The sequence below is a fragment of the Pelophylax lessonae genome, assembly GCF_965119305.1.
Source record: "Pelophylax lessonae genome assembly, chromosome: 13".
Taxonomy (NCBI): domain Eukaryota; kingdom Metazoa; phylum Chordata; class Amphibia; order Anura; family Ranidae; genus Pelophylax; species Pelophylax lessonae.
Window position 1 is genome coordinate 124332174 of NC_138780.1, and position 25263 is coordinate 124357436.

Consider the following 25263-nt stretch of genomic DNA (forward strand, 5'->3'; position numbering starts at 1 on the left):
GTAGTAATTTACATAGTACTGTAAGTATAATGCATATATACACATACAAATATGTGTGTAAATTCATTTAAAAGGCCTTCCACCTAAAAATTACACATTTTACCTAAAATTGAAGTCTGTGCTGACATTTTTATATGATAGAGCCTGGGTATGTTTCTTCTCACTTTCACATTTTAGGTGTTCCCCACAGCTTTGAATTCCCCTACTCAAAATTCCTTCTTCATAATATATAATACAGTATATTTAAATAGGAAGAGTGGGAGTTCCCCCTATGGGCTGCAAGTGCAAGACTGAAAACCAAAGTGTGTATAATATATATATATAATTTTTTTTTTAGAGGGTACATTTTATTCGCAATTTGTAACACAATAGTGACAATATCCACAATGTACATAGCACATATAAATAGTACAATTAAAGTGACATTCGTTCACAAAATTTTGCAATATCAAAGTATACTGTACATCAATTTGTATATTATTAATGTCTTGTAAATAAAGAACAAATTCATAAAATAAACTTTAAGTAACAAGTAGAACCATACTGAAATCATATGAATATAAGCCATACCAATCTTGCATACAATTATCCCCATACCTCACAATCCCACTCGAAGATACTTGAATGATCAACCAGATATGTCTTAAACATCAATATTTCCAGAGATCGAAAGTAAGCCACCCAGCCCATATTTTCAAAATTTTATGGGGCAGCCCCTAGAGGCATATGTTAGTTTATATAGTGGTAATGCTTTATTAATCAAATCCACCAGGAATTGAAGAGATGGGGGGGCAGGGCGCAAAGGCTTTTTTTGCATAAAAAATACTATCCTCAATAGGGTCTTCATAGAGCTGGTCGAGTCCTCCTCACCAAAGTCTCCCAAAAGACATCTCGCTAAGGAGTAAATATTTGGGAAGTCCAACTTTTCCTGCAAGAACCCAAGAACTGCCAACCAAAATCTCTTAATGCTAGGGCAGGTCCAGGTCATATGAAAATAGTCACCCAAAGCAGCATGACAACAGGGACAGTCAGGGGAGAAAGTGTATATTTCTAACCACCTGGGGGCTGAATGATGTAGAAAACCCTACAGCCAGATCTAATTATTAATACGTTCTTTTTTGAATGCAGGCAGTGTAATTAGCTATATCTGACTTTTTATCAGCCTCTTTCAGCCCCTGTATAGCAGAGCTTAAAAGAGAGAAGAAGAAGCACAATAAGCCAATCATGTGTCCTTCAGCCTTTGTTCACTTTAAATGCGGCTTTGAAATTGTGCAACTTCATCTGAAATCGTACAATTTCAAAGTCTGCAAGTCAGTGAGACTTCAGGTGTGAGTTTGAAGTCATCTGTGCGGCATCATGCGCATCCGAAATAGCCAAAAGTAGTGCAGGAACTATTTTTTTCAATTCGATGCGGCACCGCAGAGTCATTGTCCGATTTGAACAGTGCCATTGCCAACAATAGGGTGTGACTATATATATATATATATATATATATATATATATATATATATATATATATATATATACACACACACACACACACACACACGTATGTTTGAGCTTTGGGGTGCACACCCTAATGCAATAGTCTGCGCACACCTATGTTTGAAATACAACTATTCCACATAATAAAAACTGAACACTGGTAATAGAAGGCACCCTCGAGGACATTTCTTACTATCTGCACATTCTTCAGCCTGGTGAAATATTCCTGTCCAATAACACCAGTGATTTACATGAATTCTGACAATGGATCGTCCAGACCTTTCAGCATTAATAAAAATATACAATTAGATGTCAGAAATCTCCCAACCATACTTGAAACCTTTCCAGCAGGATCTGAGGACAATAGAAATCTGGCTTCAGTGCTCTAAACAGAAATGTACTGGTGTGGTGTATTCTGACTCAAACAAATAACCTAAAAACAATAATTGTTGTAAATGTATATAGCACCATCCTTTTTCATGGCCATATACTAAGTATTGGATAAAGCAAAGGAGAGAATAATTTAAGAATTAGGGGGCATTCAATGTTCCAAAGGCTAATACATAGCAACATGTAACAATAAAAAGAAACAATAGGAAAGAGGGTGGTGCCCATACAAGCTTATGGCGGATGTATACCCTGTGTAAAAAAAAACAAAACAAAGAAACCTGCAGGACAATGCATGCGTGCGGTAGTTCACTTTCCGCCAAGGAGCTCTGAAGGTCTGGCAAGATAGGCCGGACCTTCAGAGCGCATGCGCCGCTGGTGTCAGCGGCTGCATGCAGGGTGAATATCTCCTTAACCACTTACCGCATTCTAACGTACCGGTACGTCGGTACACTTTGCGGGGTTATACCGGGATGATGCCTCTAGCTAGAGGCATCATCCCGGTACCGTGGTTTGAAGCCGACGGTCGGCTTTCCGTCGGTAACGACCGATGCGGTGCGGGAGCCGCTCGATCGTTACCCGGGGGGGCGGGAGGGGACGTCCTCCCCCCTCCCGCCGCCTTCCGTGGCTTTGCTCGGGGCTCCCGTCCCACCGGGAGCCCCGAGCACCCAGCCGTCACGTCCGCCGGCGGGATGGAGTCCCGATGAATGCCGGAAACGGCATCGATCTGGTCTCCGATGACGTAACCCGGAGGCGGCGTCCATGACGTCACTTCCGGGTTACTGTGCTGCAAAAGGCGGCAAATTTGAAAAACGGCTGTATGCAAAAATGCAGTTTTCGGCGTTTTGCATACAAGGAAGTGTGGTGGAGGGGTCTAGGGTCTTTTAGACCCTCGATCCCTCCATAAAGTGTACCTGTCACTACATATTGGTGTCACAAGGGATGTTTACATTGCTTGTGACAGCAATAAAAGTGATCAGATTTTTTTTTAAAAACCTGTAATAAAGTTTAAAAAAAATAAAAAATAAATAGGAAAAAATAAAAAATTTAGCCGCCCCCGTCACCGTTAGCTCGAGCACAAAAAAAAACGTATACGCAAGTCGAGCCGCGAATGAAATCGCTGTTCAAAACCCACATGTGAGGTATCCCTGCGATCGCCAGAGCGTGAGCAATAATTTAAAAAAAAAAGCTACACTCTACCTCTAAACTGGTAACCGTTAAATAAATTTAAAGCGTCGCAGATTAAGATCTCTATTGACCGTAGTTTGTCGCCATCCCACGGGGGGGCGCAATTTTAAACCGTAACATGTTGGGTATCTATTTACTCGGCGTTACATCATCTTTCACAATATACAAAAAAAAATGGGCTAACTTTACTGTTTAGTATTTTTTAAATGCAGTGAAATGTGATTTTTCAAATTTTTTCATAAAAAAATGGCGTTTTAAAGACCGCTGCGCAAATACCGCGTGACAAAAAATTTTGCAATGACCGACATTTTATTCTCCAGAGTCTTTGCTAAAAAAATATATATAATGTTTGGGGGTTCTAAGTAGTTTTCTAGGAAAAAATATTGGTTTTACCTTGTAAACAAAAAGTGTCCGAAATAGGGCTGGGGCTTAAGTGGTTAAATGTGCAGGTTTAGGAGATATTTATTTTACCTACAGATAAGCCTTATTATAGGCTTACCTGTAGGTAAAAATTAAAAGGCGGAGTATACTACCGCTTTAAGCTGGCCATACCTGGATGGAAGTTTTAGCAGGAACCAGCCACGTTTTTGATCACATTTTGATGTATGGGGAGGCTGGTTCTACAAAAGTCGATCTACTGAGCACCTTCTGTAATGTCGCTGGTCCCCCCAAAAGTAACAAAAATGTCAGTTAGTTGTCCGATCTGTCCGCTGCAATGTGGCAGTCCCGCTAAAAATCGCTGATCGCCGCCATTACTAGTAAAAAAAACTAATAAATAAAAATTACATAAATCTTTCCCCTAGTTTGTAGATGCAAAAACGTTTGAGAAAACCAATCAATATACACTTATTGGGATTTTTTTACCAAAAATTTGTAGCAGACTACATATTGGCATAAAATGATGAAAGTAAAAGTAAAAAAGAAAGTAAAAAATATTGTTTTTTTATTTCAAAATTGTCACACTTTTTTGTTTATAAGGAAAAGGAGAAAAAAAAAAAAAAAAAAAAAAAAAAAAAAAAAAATCGCAGAGGTGATCAAATACCACCAAAAGAAAGTTCTATTTGTGGGGGGGAAAAAAAAGACAATTATTTATTTAGGTACCGCATCGCACAATTGTCAGTTAAAGTAATGGCCTGGTCATTAAGGGGGTAAAACCTTCTGGTCCAGAAGTGGTTAATATGGTCATCCATTTTGTGGATTCTTGCATTTTGCTCTTTATATGAAATGTTTATTATATGAATTTTTTGCACTATATTTGCACTTTAGAAATTAATTTTTGCACATTATTTTGCACTTTAATCATTTTGAAATTGTGTACTTTTTATATGATAGTGGTATTTGCTATGGCAGGATATCAACAATTTACATGTGATTTCACGTTCACACAATATTGATTTGAGATAGCGCACTTTTATTAGTTTTACAGAAGACAGTGTCTGATTAGATGGTGTTTGTCCATCAGTGGTGTTCTTGTACAATGCTCTTCTTTTTTTAAACTCTCCATATGGCTGCCACTGAATTATCCTTTCATTTTTATTAAGTGATACATGGTTTGCCTACAGGGGCTTTGTAAATGTTGTCTTTAATGTTCTCTTTAATTTTAAAGAACAAATTATCTAGAATGAGATTCTATTAAATAGCTACTGATCACTTTAGAGATATTTAAAAGCTCAGATTGTGCAAGAGAATATTTCCATAATAAAAGTCGAAGTGGTTCCTCATTAGCAGGATTTGCAAACTGTGACCATGAATTAAAAAGATAATATGAAAAATACTATAAAAATAAGACAAAAATGGGCTTATTAAAAAACAACAGAAAGAGCATTAGATACAAAGTTATATAAGTCACAAGAGAAAATCAGAATTTATTTTACTGAAGTATGTCTAGTAAAATTTACAAAATATATATTTGATCATTAGGCAACATGCAACTTGTACTTCGTGCTTTGAACCTTGCATTATATTACTTACAAAGCCTGAAGGTCTCCACAAACCAATCTCCATAGATTATAGCATAATGTATTGCATTTACCAATTGAGGACTGGCGTGCTATACCCTTTTCCTGTGCAGGCCATTTTTTTAATGATACAGTAGTTTGACTGACAATTGCTCATGTAACACTCTACCCAAATTCATATTATATACATTTTTAAAAAACAGACAGATTTTCTTTAGTTGGTATTTAATAACCACTGTTTTTTATATATATATATATATATATATATATATATATATATATATATATATATAAAAATCTGGGTTTACACTTACCGGGACACAGCATGTGATTCGGATAGGAATTTCACCGCATTCCTATTCAAATCTTATGCGATTCTTTGCATTGTGATTTAAGCCCATTCATTTTGGATGGGCTCAATTTGCAATGCACCGCACGAAAAAGGTGCAGGCATCTTTTTTTTTTGCATCGGAATTGTATCACATGGGTGTTCACACCCATGCAATCTGATTCTTGCAATCGCACTGCGTTTTATGACCTGTTTTGAGGAGTTAAATTAATTAATTTATTTGTTAATTATAACATTGACACCGGTGGCAGGTCGCATGAATGGAGTGCGATTTCAATGCAGTGCGGGAAATTCTTAGGATTTGCTCTGTTTTCCGTACCGCATATACAGTATATTACCAAAAAAGTATTGGAACGTCTTTCTCTTCCTGAAGAGCATTTGTGAGGTCAGGCACTAATGTTGGATAAGAAGGCCTGGTTCGTAGTCTCCGCTCTAATTCATCCCCAAAGGTGTTCTATTGGGTTGAGGTCAGAACTCTGTCTTTTTTTGGACCTTGTCTTGTGCACTGGTGCGCAGTCATATTAGAACAGGAAGGGGCCATACCCAAACTCTTCCCACAAAGTTGGGAGCATGAAATTGTCCAAAAATGTCTTGGTATGCTGACGCCTTAAGAGTTCCCTTCACTGGAACTAAGGGGCCAAGCCCAATCCCTGAAAAACAACCCCACACCATAACCCCCCCCCCCCCCTCCACCAAATAATTTGGTCCAGTTCACAAAGCAAGGTCCATAAAGACATGGATGAGAGAGTTTGGGGTGGAAGAACTTGACTGGCCTGTGCAGAGTCCTGACCTCAACTGATAGGACACCTTTGGGATGAATTAGAGCGCAGACTGCAAGCCAGGACTTCTGATCCAATATCAGTGCCTGACCTCACAAATGCGCTTCTGAAAAATGGTCAAACATTCCCATAGACACAGTCCTAAACCTTGTGGACAGCCTTCCCCAGAAGAGTTGAAGCTGTTATAGCTGCAAAGGGTGGGCCAACTCAATATTGAACCCTACGGACTAAGACTGGGATGACACTAAAGTTCATGTGCGTGTAAAGGCAGGCATCCCGATAATTTTGGTAATACTGTATAATGTATGTGAACCGGGGCTTATAGAAAAGAATTGCGTTATAAATCTAAGCAAATAAAAATGTCAGGACAGTACAAAACCCCCTGAAATTACCTCTTTTTAGAAAGCAATTACCCCAAGATGATCTGAATTTTTGCTACAATTTTTGGGGAAATAAAGAAAAATTCTGGTTTTGGCATTGTATATTGTATGTTTCACAGTACAGTGCTTGTCCCGCAATCAGGAGTGTGTGATCTGTGTGTTTATGTAAAAGGCTGAGTTCACACTACTGCAATACAATTGCATACAAATGTGATTATGTAGTGTGACTTTAAATGCGAGTTTGGATGTGGTTAGCATATTCTATGGAGCCAAATCGCACTGGAATGGAACAAAAGTAGCACAGGAACCCTTTCCACAATCACACCACACAGAGTGGCATTGATGTGAATGAACAGCATTAAAAATTATGTGATTTCTCCTGTTATGGGATTCTGTGTGCATCAGTTGCATCAGAAATCACACCAGTGTCAACCAGCACTAAGGCTCTGTTCACATATCGGCATCTCGGATCTCGATCCTGAATCATTGCAAATCGCGGGACGCCCGTGCAATTCCTGTGACTTGCAATGGCACCCCAAATACGGCGCCAATATGTGAACGGAGTCTAAGAGCCGGTTCATAATACCACGACCAGAAAGTCGCCCCATGAAGGAGCGACTTTTTAGCAGAGACTTGTAAGAGACTTAAATGATAGGCGACTTTGTCTGTGGGGAATGCCTGGCTAATCTTTTTCTTCTTCCTCGAAAGTCTGATCACAGTCGCTTGAAAATAGATAAGGATCCGACTTAGAGGCAACTCCCATCGAAGTCCATGTGCACAAGTCGGATAGAGGTCGCCTTGAAGTAGTACAGGAACCTTTTCTGAAGAAACGACTTCATTAGTGCATATTAACACGGCTCTCATTCATTTACATTGAATTTGTACTAATGACAAGAGACTTGGGGCGACTTGAGGGCACACAAGGTCCAAGTCGGAGTAGTGTGAACCAGCTCTAAGTGTTGAATGTGGATATGAAGAGTAATTTCAACTAATATTTGTATACAATTTGTTTGTATACAATATACATACATCAAAACTATGTACCTCAAGGGAATGTATACTTGATTCTTTCCTAGGTGTAAATAATATAAATGGGAACTAATATTTATAGGTAAAGTTGATCCAGGGAATATCCGATTGCCTCTTGGGGGATCAGGAAGGAATTTTTTCCCCTGCTGTAGCAAATTTGATCATGCTTTTGCTGGGGGTTTTTCGCCTTCCTCTGGATCAACTGCGGGTATAGGATTGTATAATTATATATATATATCTATATATAAATATAAAAGGATTGTACGATTGTGTTTTCTTTACTGTCAGAGTGTGTGGCGAGGAGAGCCGTTTAGCGGCTCCTCCTCAAAGGGGAGTCTAGGACAGGTGATCAGGGCACTGATCATCAGTGCCCTGATTACCCTAAAGTAAAAACAGTGCCCATAAATCACCCATCAGACACACCAACCAATCAGTGACCCCAATATATTGGGCAGACTAGATGGGCCAAATGGTTCTTATCTGCCGACACATTCTATGTTTCTATGTTTCTAATCAGTGCCCACAGTGACCTCAATTAGTGCTGCCAGTCAGTGCCCATCAGTGCCTAATCATCTGTGCTACCCATCAGTGCCGTCCGTCAGTGCCCATCAGTGCTGTCTGTTAATGCCTATCAGGGCCACCTATCAGTGCGGCATATTAGTGCCTCCTCACCAGTGCCACCTCATCAGTGCCCATAAGTACCACCTCATCAGTGCAGCCTCATCAGCGCACATCAGTGAAGGAGAAAAATTCCTTATTTTACAAAATTTACTGACAGAAATTAAGAAAAACTTTTTTTTTCAAAAATTCCTGTCTTTTTTCTCACAGCGATGATTAATTACCACCAAAAGAAAGCTCTATTTGTGTGAAAAAAATTATAAAAATGTAATTTGGGTACATTGTAGCATGACCACGCAATTGTCATTCAAAGTGTGACAGCGCTGAAAGCTGAAAATTGGCCTGGGCAGGAAGGGGGTGAAAGCGGCCTGTATTGAATTGGTTAATTATGTAATACATTTTTAAATGGTAACTTTTTTTGTCAGGCAACTATGAAATATTGCATATTGATATTCTCAGTAAGTAGAGCTTTAGGTTCCTTTTCACGTTTTTCCCATTTGTTGTAATAAAACTAATGAGTAAAAGCAGTGACATATTTCCCTCATTCCGTACACCTCTGTTGAAGGCTTTGTTCATACTGTAATGAGCACGCAGAAAGGCGGTGCTTCTTCTATGCTCTCTAGATAACCCATGATGCTCTGGGAAAATGTTTTAAAGTGTTGCCATGTTTTAAAGTGTTAACATTTTCTCGTCCCACCCATGATAGGTAATTCATAATGGGTCAATCTATAGCGTTGGTAACAAGTAGCGGCCACAAGGCTCTATCACCAGACCAGGCGATACAGCAACATTGGTCCCTCTGATCAGGTGCCCGCTCACTCTGGGTTGCTCGTGGTGACTCTGGTAGGCAGCACAGCAGGTCCTTATCCTGGCAGCAGCTTCGTCCCTTTACACTCAGGTCACGCTCTGTAATCTTTGGTAGTCTCACACGCGGCAGTGAGCTTTTGCTGGTGCAGACTCTCTCTCTCTCAGACAGCAGTGGGAAAAATGGCAGGCGGTAAGCAGGAATTACATAGAGCCCGCTCTTGTGGTTAATCTGCTGATAGGAGGGGAGGGGGGAGTTACACAGACAACCCACAGCTCGCCTCTCCCCTGTCACAGCAAAGCACATGCACAGTAAACTAACAGAGAGGGCAGGCAGATGAGTCGGGGGGGGGGGGGGAGAGGATCGGCTGCCCAGCTACACTTGGAAAACAATTTGTCGGCAGCATGGGCTCAAGGGGCCACTGCTTTGGGCCCCACAACAATTACTAGGCCCGGCGAAGCTGCACCTTTTGCCCTGCGTTAAAGACAGCCCTGGTTTGAGGTATTAAAAGATATAAAAAGTAATTTCAGGACAAAATGCTAGCTGTAAAAAGTGGGGTCTACTGCTTTAATGCAATTGTTTCAGCTGTCTAGTAGCTGTCCACTCTTCCAGGAAGCAGTGATATATCTCTGAGTGGCCTAATCCTTCAAATACAAGAGTAAAACTATGTACCTGCAATGTAAGGAGGAAACTAAACAAAAAGAATGTACTTATTTAGAGTGAAGGATAATATGAAAGACTGTCTCTTGCTGGAATAGCACTTTATCATTCAACGACCAAGTAGGGAGATTGGATACATTTACAGGTATTGTAGAAAAGCATTTTAAAGTAAATCTACGACTAGCCTGTGCAATTCAAATTGAACATAAAACACATATTCATGCGAAAGTCTATCTTGGTCTTGCCTCTTTCCTATACTAGCTATCAGTGTTTTCATGTGATAAGGCCAGTAAGGCCAGCCTTACTGACCAATTGGAGGTCCATGTGTGTGGATTGGGAAGGCAAGCAATTTATAAAGGGAAGTGATCATTTGTATACATTTAGCTACCCATATCTCTGGATCTGCCAATTGCTTTGGCATGTGGTTTTCACTTAATACAACCTTTGCTTATGTATTTGTTCATTATATGCTCCTAGGTTTGTATTACAGTTGCTTTTAATCTCTTTTTACATAATCTCTATAAAACACCATGCACAGACACCTACTTTATTTTAAACAAATTTTATGACATCTTTGCTACAGTAATTATAATGAAAACAATTCAATTTGTCTTCGAACATGATAGAACCTGTTTAGTATGTCACATCTGCTCTTGCATCTCGACAAAATGTGTTAAAAATCTCAACACAAATTATTATAGTGTTGAGTGCTTCACACATTTTGTTCACAGATATTAAAAGGCGGTCTGCAAAATGAAATACATTTGTGGGTACAAAATACTTTATTTTTTTTCCTTAGAAAACAATGTGTGACATTCATTTGTATTAGATTTAGTCATGTACAGTTTATAGAGGGTTACAAGGTTTAATCATAGGTAGGTCATTTTAAATTATAATTTGTTGGAGAAAACCAATTGGACCGAATCCAATTCTCCAAAAATAAGGGCAGGGTGGGAGATCAGGGGGTGACTGCACCTGCATAGTTCTAATTCCCCAATCTCCTGACTTCAAATGCCTATGAAATACACTTCAAAGGCATGCTGCCACCTTCAGCTACTATTCAGTATAAGGTGTCCGTTTTCTCATACATTCATGGAGAGCTCTATTCCAGGAAAGGTTCAGAAAGTTCTGAAAATCCTTCTGCAGCTCTGTTTTACCAAACTGTATTCCACTTACCGTAATAGGTTGGAGACAATACTATTCTCCCTACCCAGGTGCATAGCCTTACATTTTTTTAACATTTAAAGCTAAAGTATATTCAAGGCAGCACAGTGGCTAAGTGGTTAGCATTTCAACCTAGTAGCACTAGAGTTGTTGGTTCAAATCCCAATCACAGTGCTACCTGAATGGAGTTTCTATGTTCTCCCTGTGTCTGCATGGGTTTCCTCCCACACTTCAAAGATATGCTGGTAGGTAAATTGTCCCTAGTATGAATGAATGTGAGCTAGGGACCTTAGACTGTAAGTTCCATTAATGTGCATAAAGAAGCCAAGGAAAGATGGATAAATCTCCAAAAGGCATCAAATTACAGATTAGACATTCTTATAACATGTCAACAAAGTTAGATTTTATTTCCATCATTGACACTTTCAAAATAACAGAAAACCAAAAAAATGGCCTCTGCAAACGTTTGGGCACCCTGCAGAGTTAATATCTTGTACTGCCCCCGTTGGCAAGTATTACAGCTTGTAAACGCCAGCAAAGAGTCTTTCAATTCTTGTTTGAGGTATCTTTGCCCCTTCTTCCTTACAAAAGTCTTCCAGTTCTTTGAGATTTCTGGGCTGTCTGTCACGCACTGCTCTTTTAAGGTCTATCCATAGATTTTCAATTATGTTGAGGTCAGGAGATTGTGAAGGCCAAGGCAAAACCTTCAGTTTTTGCCTCTTGATGTAAGCCCCTGTGGATTTTGAGGTGTGTTTAGGATCGTTATCCATTTGTAGATGCCATCCTCTCTTTAACTTCAGTTTTTTCACAGATGGCATCAAGTTACCATCCAAAATTTGCTGAAATTTTATTGAATCCATTTTTCCTTCTACTCGGGAGATGTTCCCTGTGCCACTGGCTGCAATACAACCCCAAAGCATGATTGATCCACCCCCATGCTTAACAGTTGGACAGAGGTTCTTTTCATTAAATCCTGTGTACCTCATTCCGGCCAAAAAGTTTAGATGATGCTGGAAGTCCTCAAGCTAAAAAATGAAAGGGGCTCTAACTGACTTGCTGCAGCTTCTATTTTACACTATGAGGGACTTTGTGTGCATTTAAATCAGAGCAAGCAATTTCAGTACAGGAGAGGAACCTGTACAACCATGCAAGACTGAAGGCTAAGCTTTAACCACTTTAACACTTTTCCCTCTTCCCGCCCAGGCCAATTTTCAGCTTTTAGCGCTGTTGCATTTTGAACGACAATTGCGTGGTCATGCAACACTGTACCTAAACCAAATTTATGTCATTTTTTTCCCCACAAATAGAGCTTTCTTTTGGTGGCATTTGATCACCACAAGGTTTTTTCTTTTTCGCTAAACAATTAAAAGACTGAAAAGTTTGAAATCCAAAAAAAAAAAAAATGTTTTGTTTATGTTATAAACTTTTGTAAATAGATACGTTTTTTCCTGCACTGATGAGCACTGATGAGGCCGCACTGACAGGCACTGATGAGGAGGCACTGATGGGTTGGCACTAATATGCAGCACTGATGGGCACTGATTGGCACTGATAGGCAGCACTGAAATGCAGCACTGATGGGCACTGATAGGTGGCACTGGTGGGCAATAATGATAGATGGCAATGATGGGCACTGTGGGTAGCACTGGTGAGGAGGGCACTGGCAGACAGCACTGATGGGGAGGGCACTGGCGGGCAGCACTGACTGCCATCCCTGGTGGCCATGGTTGGCATCTCTGGGGTCATGGGTGGGCATTCCTGGTGGTTCTAGTGGCACCCCCCCAAGGGTCTGCACTGGTAATCAATGCTCTGATTACAAGCACAGACCCCCCCCCTGTCAGGAGAGCCGCAGATCGGCTCTCCTCTACTCGTGCCTGTCAATATTTCATTAAAAGGATCGATAGTTTTTAAAGATAGTCTGATCGAATATGATGAGGTGTATAGCCGTTAAACTTGTATCATTGGACTGTCCGGCTGATGATGGGTGGACCAAAATGTCCTCTGTCTGCCGCGCCGGAGCACCAATATGGAGGCGAATACATTGTTGGTTGCTTAGATACTACCGGCTATAAAATGACTGGGAGGTTGATTGACGGACACCGCTCCAGTAGACGTCCAATGATGAAACGCGTATGGCGGTACCTTGCGTCAACGTCACTTCCGGTCTGCAGTCTGCCGTGTTTGGAACGCGGAAGCTTCTCGGCGCTGTGCCTAACATTCTGAGTCGATCAGCAAACTCCTTACCGTGAGTTACTATAAACTACTACATGCTTTTAACAAAGTATATTGCACTATGGGGATCTTTTTATGTTTGAGCACCTAGATGGGACCCGCCTATCTGTAAGGATTTCCAGGAACCAGACTTAGGAGCTCCGGACTGGATAAAAATCCCCCTATGGACATTCCTATAGCCACTATTGGTTACCTTTCCAAAGGGTGAGTGCAACTTCTATTGGAGAGCTGAACCACGAGCACTTGAGTTCACCACACTCACTTTCACCGATTTTACTTTGAGCACAGCTATTTATAGGGGATTGTCCTTCGGCTACATTTTATTATCTACTGTTTTTATATCGTGAAGCATATTTATTATTATACACCATCTTGTCACTTCACATTAAATGTTCTTTTCTAGCACTTTGTGATATTTCTTTTTAACAAGCTAATCATATATTTTACCCACACAGTATTTTTTGATTTAGATGCACTTTTGCACTGGCACTTTACTCCGCACATGTTTTTAAAGTGATTATTATCTCAAGGTTTGGATACACCACTATTTTATATATTAGGTAGCGCCGACTCCAACTATTTATCCTTTTTTACATTACGAACTGAGGAAAGCCGATCAACTGCACTTCCTATTTACTATATGACCAGCTGTGATTGGACACAGCTAGTCACATGGTAAAGAGCCTACGTCAGAGTGACACGCCGCATTACCGATCGCCCGGGGGCACGCAGAACGCATTATCCTGCTGCCGTCATATGACGTCCGGTCAGGATAATGCAACCACCTTCCCGCCGTCATTTCCCTTTAGGGCGGGTGGGAAGTGGTTAAAGATGAATTCAAGACAGATATAAAAGACTCAATATAATGCAGCCCTGTAATCATTAATGCACCAATAAATGTACCTTTCAAATGCAAGCAGTGTAAGTACCTGAAAGGGTAACTCCACTTCCGTGGGGGAAAAAAATAACAAAGAAAGAAAAAATAATATAGCGTATACAATTGCGTCACAAGTCATATTGTAATTAAATGAGATTTAAAATGACCTTTCCTTTTCAAACTGCAGCTCTGTAATTTTCTGAAAATGCAATGCAATATGGCTACCTGGAGCTGTTCTGCATACAGAATGTGTACTGACAAGACCCCAGAAACATAATTTCCTGCTTGTGTGATTGGCTCACCAATTTTCCCAGAAGTCTGTCTAAGATACAAGTCAGATTTCAGGCATTCTAGAACAAAAAATTTAATTTTTGGTGAGATACTCCCAATAGGAACACGTCCAAGGGGATGTGACCCAGCTGATTTCCTCATTAGTGCTCTGCAGCTGCGCAGTTGATTGATAATTATGAAACCTTTCCCATTAGGCTCAAATTCTCATATGAGCACAGAGAAACACAGGAATCTGCAACAAAGTTTGTTATAATCCTTGCAATATACACCGATTCCATCTTGAGACCTACTCTCCATCCTACACAGGCTCTTTGGTTTTGTTTCCCTTATGGGATGTATTTCTATGTTGTAAATGACTCATCTTGCTTGATTTTACCATTTTGTATGCTAGTCTATTTGCACCAAATATGCATGGTAGCCCATGCATTTTATCTTATATACCAATAAAATGTTATTTGGTTTTATAAATTGGTTTTGCGTCTGATCCTTCTACTCCCACCGGCCTGCAAAGCCCCATCTTTCCTTTTCTATCATTTTTTGTTAATGTACAGAGATCACCCAGAGAGGGGTGTTTTCTCATCAAAAGTGGAGTTATGCTTGAATGTGACCTGGTATCAGCCTTTTGCCTCTTGAATGTGAGCCAACTGGTTCATGTGCTAACTAAAAGAAAGCAGTGAGACAGAGATATGAGTTAATTACTGTGCTGCTTTTTGCTGTTCAGTCATAAGCCTGGGTGGGTCCATGGGATCCTGGGCTCAGGGAATTTGGTTGAAAGATGTTGGCTGTCAGACTAGAATGGATGGCATCATGGCATAAAAGAAGTAATGTAGGGGGCAGCTCTGGATAAATACTGCCACAAAAGATTTTTTTTATGTTCTCTTTTAATGGGCTATTTATTTCTAAGTGTGCCTAATAGTTGAAAGCCCTGTCTTGTATTTTGTCCATGTGCCATTTCCAAAAAACACAACTGAAAATAAGAATAAAACTCTCCAAAGTAAGGGGAAATAGAGCATTTCCCCAAAGAAACATAGACAGCAATGTTTCTAACCATTCCCTACTGTATTGCAAATGACACCACTCTAACCCTGCTGCCCAAGGCAGAGGCCCACATGTCCATACAGCCTGTGGACTTACACTTTAAAGCTAATTTGACATTGAACCACTTGTATGCACTATTATTCAGAAATTGCCCAAGTGTGCAACAGGTTTACCTAAATTTTGTGCATCACTTTTACAGTTTTTTCTTTTTTAATCTCTACTTGCGCTATATAGTACATCCTGTATAGAAATGTTGGTGTAAGGGCTCTCTTGAACACTGGAGAGCAATGACTTCATTACACAAAACAGGAAAGATAGAGTGAGTAGCTGTTGTTCCAAACATTTCAAGAATGAAAGACTAATGTGATCTTGACATTTATGTTTAATACGTCTTTATATAGGAGAATTAACTTACACTTTGCAAATGTCAGCATGATACGCTGTAAGGTGTGTAAGGCCCTCATTGAAGAGTTATTAAAGGAGATCATTGTCAGGCTCCCTGTGATTCACATTACAAAGTATATGAAAATAGTTATTTTTTTATTACAATCACACCCAACTGAAAGAATAGCTGTCATGTTAAGGCTTGACAACTGAGACTCCATTGACAAAGCTGAATCTCGGTGATATCTACACTTCCATAAAACTATCAAATACCTCCATTATATTCAGTTTTATAGTCTTCTAAATAACTGGCTTTAAATGGCATTATACTAATATGCCTCCCATTGAATTCTAAGTTCTCGATTTAATTATTTATGACTCTACTGAAGTCCTTTAAAGAGGCTTTGTCTTTAAAAACGAAAAAAAAAAAAAAAACTGCCACATTCATGGAGTGTAGGCAATTAGTTTTACATACATACTGTTAGCATCTTAACCACTTGCCGACCGCCGCACGACTATCTACGTCGGCGGTCAGCCCCTCACAGGCAAACTAACGTAGGGCTACGTTGCTTGCTTGTGAGGGTCTAGGGAGCGAGCGCGCGCCCCCGGAGGCGCGCTCCTGCTCCCGCGTGGTCACGGAGACCCCGTGGTCACGGGGAGAGGGAGAATGTCAGGCAGCTTGTGTAAACAAGCTGCCTGTCATTCTCCTCGCTGCAAAGACACTGATCACATGGATCTACTATGTAGATCCGTTGATCAGTGTCCTTACAGCTGAAGCCACAGCCGATCACAGTAGAAAGCACGCCCCTAGGGACACACACAGCCCCTCCCTCCCAAATAAAGTTAACCCCTTCACTACCAGTGTATTTTTACAGTAACAGTGCATATATATAGCACTGATTACTGTAGAAATGTCACTGGTAACCCCAAAAGTGTCAAAAATGTCAGTCAAGGGTCCGATCTGTCCGCCGCAATGTCGCAGTACCGCAAAAAAAAAAAAAAATCGCAGATCGCCGCCATTACGCGTTAAAAAAAAAAACAACAAAAATGACAAAAATCTTTCCCTTTGTTAGTAAACGCGATAACTTTTGCGCAAACCAATCAAAATACGCTTTTTGCGATTTTTTTTACCAAACATAGGTAGCATAAAACAAATTGGCCGAACATGTTAAAAAATTTTGATTTTTACATTTTTTTTGGGGGGAATTTCATATAAAAAAATGTGAAAAATATTGTTATTTTTGCAAAATTGACGCTCTTTTTTTGTTTATAGCGCATGATCAAAAAATCGCACAGGTGATCAAATACCACCAAAAGAAAGCTCTGTTTGTGGGAAAAAAAGGACGCCAAATTCGTTTAGGTACAGCGTCGCACGACCGCGCAATTGTCCGTTAAAGTCACGCAGTGCCGAATCGCAAAATACCCCCTGGTCGGAATGGGGGTAAAATCTTCCGGGGCTTAAGTGGTTAAAAACGACCCGCAGATGGGTCAGAACCCTGACTGGCAAAGCTCTAACACTTCCAGATAGTCTCAGAGCTTACAGCTAAGCCTTCTAATTTGTTTTGTACCATCACTATGATAGGCCACATCACTTGTGAATAGGAATGTGCAAAACGCAGAGGAGAGGGCAGGCCAGATTTTTACATAGCCAACATATTCCATGGCCTAGGTAGGCAGGGCTGCCAAGAGCACTGATTAGCTATTCACACATCACCTAACTGATTGTCACTAACACATTTTTGCATGTAAGAAAAAGTTCCCAACTTCCTCCCTGTCTGCCAGTAAAATACCAGGTCCTCATTGTTACTGCCTCTACTGCATTGTTTGGGCATTTATATTGGTGGAATAGTTTACGGTAGAACAACAATTATTGCCAAAGTCTTATTTTACATTGGGTGCCTATGACTTCTGATCTTCTTAGTGTGAAACTAAAGCCATCTTGGACAGTTCAAATCTTGGCAGGAACCAGCCGAGATTAGAACCATCTATGGGCAGGCTAAATGCACCCGATGTTGATCGATCTATTCACTTGGGTACAACCAGCCTGTCGGATTTTACATGTGATTATTGCTAGCGGCTATTGTAGCTTCTAGCAATAATCACAGTGTTCTCCAAGTGGGAACAGCTTGCGCCGTTCCCCCTGCCAGTAGAACACGATGGCTCAGTGGGAGGCTGACTCTGTTGATGGGGGAAATCAAGCAATTTTCTTTCCTGCAATTCCTGGTTGCAGGAAAGAAAACGCTTTGTCTATGGCCAGCTTTAGGCTAGCCAAGTGACTAAAAGAGAAAAGCAAAAGAGGAATGGGCTTAGCGAGGCAGGGAGTATAGACCTGGCCTTTTGAAGATGTCTCTGAGCTTTGCCTAGACCACTTTCCTAAAGTAAGGAATCAAGGTCAGAACTATAAAGTCCACCATTCTTCATCTAACACTTCTGCAATATTAGAATATATTCTAGGGCGGAATATACATGAACTAATAGGAAAGATACATTATGTCAATCCTTAGCTCTCAGGAACACATTAGGTACAATGTTTGCTAAGCTCTGGAGCAAATGCCCTTGCAGAGTGCAACTGCAATACCAAAGTGCACAGTCGATTTGCTTTTAGTAAATCAACCCTATTATATTGTCCTACCACCCTTTTTAAAAGCAGGTTGTCTAGCATACCCAGGCGTAAAGATGATGCTTGTAACAGTAGCTCTCCGTATCCATGGAAATACCAGTAAGGAGTTCATTGTGGTTTTTGAGTGCAGCTATGGACACAGCAATAGAAAAACATATAAAAGCACAAACTTCATCTATGCTAAACAAAGACATGCAGCTTTAATGGTCTCCAGATAATGCCCAGTGTCTCATGTGAGCAATAAAGACACTCTTCACTACCCAAGTTGTACTTTTCAGTTACCCTAACAGCTAACAGCTGTGAATTATTCAAGCCTGCCTTACATATTTTAATTAATGGTCAATAATGTATGGGATTTTATTTTCCTGGCAGGCATTTTCTTGTGAGGCTTTTTCCTTTGGGAATAGTTTTGTTTTAAAATTAGGTATAGTAGATAGATAAAACGTCATGATGTATTACTGATAGGTATATTATACTTTGTCAAGAAACAGAGGCAATAAACCATAATTTTTAAATAATGTAATTTGTCATGCAAAGTTATTTCAGGATGCTCGTATTAAGTTTACAAATGCTAACTGAGATATGCTAAATGGCCACAAGTATGTGGATACCTAACCATTACACCAATATAACTTTGTAAATCCCATTCCAAAACCATAGAAATTAAAGCAGATTTTCCCCCTTTCACCCCCTCAACTTGTTTAATCACTTGCCGACCGCTCACTCGAGCTCTACTGCGGCAAAGTGGCTCGTTCCCGTCCAGCGACGTAGACCTACGTCGCCAGACTCCTCCCCTTGTGGGCGGCGCTCGCGCGCCGACGGAGGCTCGCTCCCGCTGTATTCAGTCACAGACGGCGGCGATCGCCTCTGCTCTTCCCCGATCATCGGGGAATCGAGTTTGGAGATCCGCCCGCTTGTGTAAACAAAGCGGGCGGATCTCCTAAGTGACAGACAGGGTCAGATTGCAGGGTTCAGCATAGCTGAACATATGCGATCTGTCCTTGTGTCACTCAGTCACCTCCCCCCACACACGTTAGTAAGCACCAGGCATACATTAACCCCTCCCTCTCCAATAAAATTAACCCCTTCCCTGCCAGTGTCATTTTTACAGTAACAGTGCATATTTATAGCACTGATTACTGTAGTAATGTCACTGGTACCCCCAAAAGTGTCAAAAATGTCAGTCAAGGGTCCGATCTGTCCGCCGCAATGTCGCAGTACCGCAAAAAAAAAAAAAAAAAAAAACGCAGATCGCCGCCATTACTCGTTAAAAAAAAAAAAAAAAACACCAAAAATGACAGAAATCTTTCCCTTAGTTAGTAAACGCAATAACTTTTGCGTAAACCAATCAAAATACGCTTATTGTGATTTTTTTTTTTTACCAAACATAGGTAGCAGAAAACAAATTGGCCAAAAATGTAAAAAAAAATTTCATTTTTACATTTTGGGGGGGGGGGGGGGGGGGTAATTTCATATAAAAAAATGTGAAAAATATTTTTTCAAAATGTACGCTCTTTTTTTGTTTATAGCACAAAAAGTAAAAATCGCACAGGTGATCAAATACCACCAAAAGAAAGCTCTGTTTGTGGGAAAAAAGGACGTAAATTTAGTTTGGGTACGGCATCGCACAATTGTCAGTTAAAGTCGCACAGTGCCGAATCGCAAAAAGTGGCCTGGACGTAAGACAGCAAAATCCTCTGGTGGTAAATAGTGATGTCGCGAACCTAAAATTCGCCGTTCGCGAACGGCGAACGCGAACATCGGCAAATGTTCCCGAACCGGCGAACCGGGCGAACCGCCATAGACTTTAATAGGCAGGCGAATTTTAAAACCCACAGGGACTCTTTCTGGCCACAATAGTAATGAAAAAGTTGTTTCAAGGGGACAAACACCTGGACTGTGGCATGCCGGAGAGGGATCACACAAAAAAAAGTTCTTAAAAATTGTAATTTTTTGATAGAGAGCCAATTATTGGAAAAATTAAAAAAAATAAATAAATACAAAATTTCTTTGGATTTAGCATCTGGGGGGTCTAAAAAGTGTACCTGTGAAGTTTCAGCTCTGTAGCATGTCCGGAACCAGAAAAAAATACGAATTAGGCTTAGGGCTAGGGTTAGGGTTAGGGCTAGGGTTAGGTTTAGGGTTAGGGTTATTTTTATGGCTAGGCTTAGAGGGTTAGGGTTAAGGTTAGAGGGTTAGGGTTATGGTTAGAGGGTTAGGGTTAGGTTTAGTGTTAGGGGCTAGGGTTAGGGTTATGGTGAGATACTTAGGGTTAGAGTTAGTAGCCCTACCCCTACCCCTCTAACTCTAACCCTAAGCACTAAAAATAACCCTAACCTTAGCCCTGACCCTAACCCTAGCCCTAACCCTAACCCTAGCCCTAACCCTAATTCTATTTTTTTTCTGGTTCTGGACATGCTACAGAGCTGAAACTTCACAGGTACACTTTTTAGACCCCCCCAGACAATAAATCCAAAGAAATTTTTTTTTTTTAAGTTTTTTTTTTTTTTTTTAAGTTTTCCAATAATTGGCTCTCTATCAAAAATGACAATTTTTAAGAACTTTTTTTGTGTGATTTAGTTTATAGGGGGTCTAAAAAGTGTACCTGTGAAGTTTCAGCTCTGTAGCATGTCCAGAACCAGAAAAAAAAGAGAATTTTTCAGTAGAGCAGGGATGGTGGGAACCCCTTTTACACCTATATGAATTTTTTTTTCTGGTTCTGGACATGCTACATATATATATATATATATTAAAAAAATACTCAAATACCAGCCCTCAAAGGGGCTTTTGGGGACAATATATATATATATATATCACAGAACAAAAAAAATTACACAAATACCAGCCCTCAAAAGGGCTTTTGGGGACAATATATATATATATATATATATATATATATATATATATATCCAAAAAAAACCTCAAATACCAGCCCTAGGAAGGGCTTTTTGGGGTGCTGTCCTTACAGCAGGAGTGTACCAAGAACACTGGCTAACAAGACCGGGAACTGTCCCTAGCTATAACAGCAGCAGCAGCACCAGCACTTTCCCTGCTCTCAGTAACACAGAAATGATCTAAAATGGATGCTGCCCTTGCTTATTTATAGGAGGTGGGAGGGTGTGGGGGGAGGGTATGCTGATTGGCCTGGAATGTGTCTGCTGACTGTGATGTTCAGGGTCAAAGTTTGCCTCAATGATGATGTATAGGAGGCGGACCGAACATCGCATATGTTCGCCTGCAGCGGCGAACGCAAACATGCAAAGTTCGCCGGGAACTGTTCGCCGGCGAACAGTTCTGTACATCTCTAGTGGTAAAGTGGTTAACCACTGCTTACCTGGTTACGGGTCCTGCACAATTTAGGTATTCACCAGCCCAGCAGATCTAGCATGGCCTTGCAGAATTCTCTTTTCTTCTGCACCCATTTTGTCCCGTGCACCATCTTCTTGTGTGAGGTCGTTAAGAGGCTGCCAGCTCTTCCAGGCTCAGCCAGTGGGCCTCCAGGTGATTTGCCACTAGGCCCACCCCACTCCTTGTTTGTACATGAAGGACTATGCCTCCTGGGATATATGACATGCATATTACAGGAGGCACAGTGAGTATAGTCCACGTCATTCGCCTAAGCAGGTGACGTGCATGGGGGTGGGTTAGAAGTTTAAAAAAAAATAAATAAAGGTAAATAAGCAAAGCACTATTTGACAGAGGAGGGGAGGAGGGCTGGGTAAGAAGGAACTCCAAATCAAAGATTGATATCCAATTTAATATCAAGGTATGACAGCCTACAATCATTCGTGAAGGCGTTCCACAAGGTTTTTGGATTTGTCTATGAGAATTTTTGTCAATATAGTAAAAAAAAAAAAAAAAAAAAAAAAAGAGCATTTGTGATGTCAGGTGTTCAATAGGGTTGATGACAAGACTCTGCACAGGCCACTTAAGATTCTCTACACCAAATTTGTCATACCTTGTCTTTTTAGAGCTTTGTGCACAGAACAAAAAAAGGCCCTCCCGAAGTTATTTCCACAAGGTTGGAGGTGCAAAATATCAAAAGTACCTTTGTATGCTGTTACATTCCTCGTAATTTCCACTGGATCCAAGGGGCCCAGCATAAACCCTAATAGACAGTGGTGTCCATATACTTCTGACCATATCATTTATGTATAATGTGATAAGGAATAATCACCATACAAACACAAGAAAATAAATAAAAATAAAGCCATATCATTGCATGCCTGCAGAGAAAATGTACACAAATTGTAAAATAATAGCTGAGTAAGCCATACAATAGGACACATCAAAATGATTTATTATCTTTACTCTCCTGGAAGCTGTACACTGCAGTAGAAGTATATTGTAGCATGGCATACATGTTGTGTCAACTATGTTAGTATATAGTAGCATTGCATACATGTTGTGTCAACTATGTTAGCCACTCATGTGCTCATGTTACATAACAAATTTTGGGGTCGTATTATTAAACTCCAAATTCACATAAATCAGCAGGGACCATGGAGCATTATCAAATCACATTATTATTTTGAGTTAAAAAAATACCTATTTCTTTTCTTGAAAAATAAACAGACGCTCCCTGTCTTTTGTTCTCACTCAGACAGACCCTGTTTAGTAGATGAACAGTGAATCAGCACAGCACAACCGTCGTACAGTAATAATAAGCATGAAACGGTTCCTGCATGTTAAATGATCAAATATGTCTTTCTCCATGTATAAGCTTCATAAGATGACAAACGGTTCATCGAAACAAGGCTTTGTAATATATTTGTACACATTAATAAGATGGTTTATATTATGAATCTTTTACATAGGCACTGTCACACGACAAAAACAGGGGGATGAGGTGCATTTTTAATTCACCTCAGCCGCCTGTCAAAACCAAGCATTTCCCGTTGGACAGTCCCATAAATATTGCTGCAGCTACGAAGCTGTGCATTGAAGTATGGCAAAAATATAGGAAATGTTGTGTTCCATAGGTGATACTGCCTGCCAATGTCCCATAGTGGTGAATGAGGCTGCTCCACAACCGGGATGTAACCATTTCCAATGGACATGGTTGCAGTGAGATGAAGAAGGTAAAAGCTACGTTCCGTAGACGATACTGCCAAAACTGTGCCCCATAGAAGTGAATAGGGCTGCTCCACAACTGTGTTCAATGTAGGATAAAAGTGTGAAATCCCTCTTCAAATATTCTGCTAACCGTGAGTCAGTCATTGCTGACTACTCCACTCTCTACTGTCCACCACAGATCACAAGTCCACAGCTATGTCCATGTGAAAGAGGCCTAAAGGTAAACGGTTTCCTTCTACAATTAAGTTATGAAATCTGGTCTTTACAGGTGTTTTGAGGTAATTAACTGATTACAGCGTGACACATGAGTCTACAATATTGAACTTTCACAATATTCAAATTTTCTGTGATACTGAATTTTGGGTTTTCACTAGCTATAGGCCATAAACATCAAAAGTAAAAGAAAGAAATGCTTGAAATATATTACTCTGTGTGTAATAAATCTATATAAAACATATGAGTTTCAGTTTTTGTATTAAATTACTGAAATGAATTGAGAGCCCCAATAGCTCAGTCGGTAGAGCATCAGACTTTTAAGCTGAGGGGCCAGGGTTCAAGTCCCTGTTTGGGTGGTGGCTTTCACCTACCTGTGAGGTCCCTGAGCTGCCAATAAGGCAGTCTTAAAAATGTGGATTTCCCGATGATGCCATATGATGGTGAAAGGCATTGAGGTCTGGCTGCTATCTGCATGCCCTGATAACCAATGACATCACATCCGGTGTTCTATAGAACACATGCTGGCCACCTCGCTGATTGGAGGGGGATGCACACAGTGTGTTTGCATGTGGGATGCATTACTATGCCACCTGAGCTGGTGCTGGTCCAGGCACCATTCATTTAAGCCTCTAACTATTAGCCTGTTTAGAGATTGTTTCAATAAACAGGATTGCACTATTACTCTATTTCTTGCTTTTTTACACGATATGCCATTGGAGAGGATATTGAGCAAAAGAATGGATGTTGCTATTGTGAGAAGGATCTTCAAACGGCAGGGGTGACCCCATATCAGATAAAGACTTTGTGGTCCTTTGGATCTGGGAAGTTTGGTGAGCGCTTGCACTTTTTATTGCACGTGGTGGAGCACAACATGAATATGAAGAAATATGTATGATATTGGTTATAGTCACTGAGTGAAGAGCCCCATATACTACTATCGTTTTATGAACTGTATTACCAATTTATACTTGTAGCAGATTTGATTATTACATTTTATCTTACTTGGTCCCACAGTTTCTATATCACAATAGAGTCTTATTATAATTCATTTTTCACATACATGTAAATGTATCACATATTATCACTCCTACTGCGCCCTACTTTATTATTTTTTTCACTGAATTTAATGTGTTTGACATTTAACCACTTCAGCCCCGGAAGGTTTTACCTCCTTAATGACCAGGCCATTTTTTGCGATTCGGCACTGCGTTGCTTTAACTGACAATTGCCGCAGTCGTGCAATGCTGTACCCAAATACAATTGATGTCCTTTTTTTCCCCACAAATAGAGCTTTCTTTTGGTGGTATTTGATCACCCTTGCAGTTTTTCCTTTTGCATAGTTAACATTCCAGATGGCTCTCATGTCAGTTTTGCCGAAGACCGCGGGAGGCCGGTGGCGATCGAGCCCACCCCTCCTGCGGTCTGCCTCCCGCTGTGTCTAAACACAGCGGAAGCGCACACGTGCCGCCGAAACCGCGTGCACATAATCATGTAGATCTACGTGATTATGCCCAGCCGAGCCGCCCTGACACAGTAAATCTGCGTGGGGTGGTTGGCAAGTGGTTAAAGGGGCAGCAGTAGGTGAATATCTTTGGTTGGAGTGGCGCCTTCAACAGAGTTCATTATATCTGAATTACTGAAATAAATTAAATTTTTGATGATATTCTAATTTTTTGAGATGCACCTGTATGCTAAGTGTATCTCTAGCCTAAACTTTTTTTTAATCT

General features: G+C 40.4%; 1 protein-coding gene across 1 annotated transcript in view; it reads right to left on the minus strand.

Annotated features, from left to right (window-relative positions):
• Nucleotides 1-25263, minus strand: part of RAB15 (RAB15, member RAS oncogene family) — a 141654-nt gene that overhangs the window by 100212 nt on the left and 16179 nt on the right. The window lies entirely within an intron of this gene.